Here is a 466-nt window from a genome sequence, read left to right on the forward strand (position 1 = left end):
CCGCAAATAAATAAATAAATAAATAAATAAATAAATAAATAAATAAATAAATAAATAAATAAATAAATAAATTCTCTCCAAATTGATGACAGATTTATTCCAATGGAGACAAAATCAATTCTTAATAATTACATGTTTCATTCTTAAAAAAAACTTGATTTAAGCAATGCTTAATTTCTGTTTCAAAGAAAATACTGAATATTATTTTTTAAGAATCCTTTCCCTTTTTATATTGAAGAATATAGTTGACTTACAATATTATTCATTTTATACCTAGTAGTTTGTACTTCAAATGCTGCAATTATTAAAAGCATCTAAACTATGGGTTAGAATAGTGATACATATGTACCAGCTATGATTTTATCAGCTCTGGCTGGCTATGAACATTACAATCAGGCAATCAAGGAAACCACTTTTTCTTAAAGTTGAAATCCTCCCTGGTTTCTGATAGGAAAGGTCCTGCTGA

The sequence above is a fragment of the Lipotes vexillifer genome, unplaced genomic scaffold, assembly GCF_000442215.2.
Source record: "Lipotes vexillifer unplaced genomic scaffold, Lipotes_vexillifer_v1.1 scaffold336, whole genome shotgun sequence".
NCBI lineage: Eukaryota > Metazoa > Chordata > Mammalia > Artiodactyla > Lipotidae > Lipotes > Lipotes vexillifer.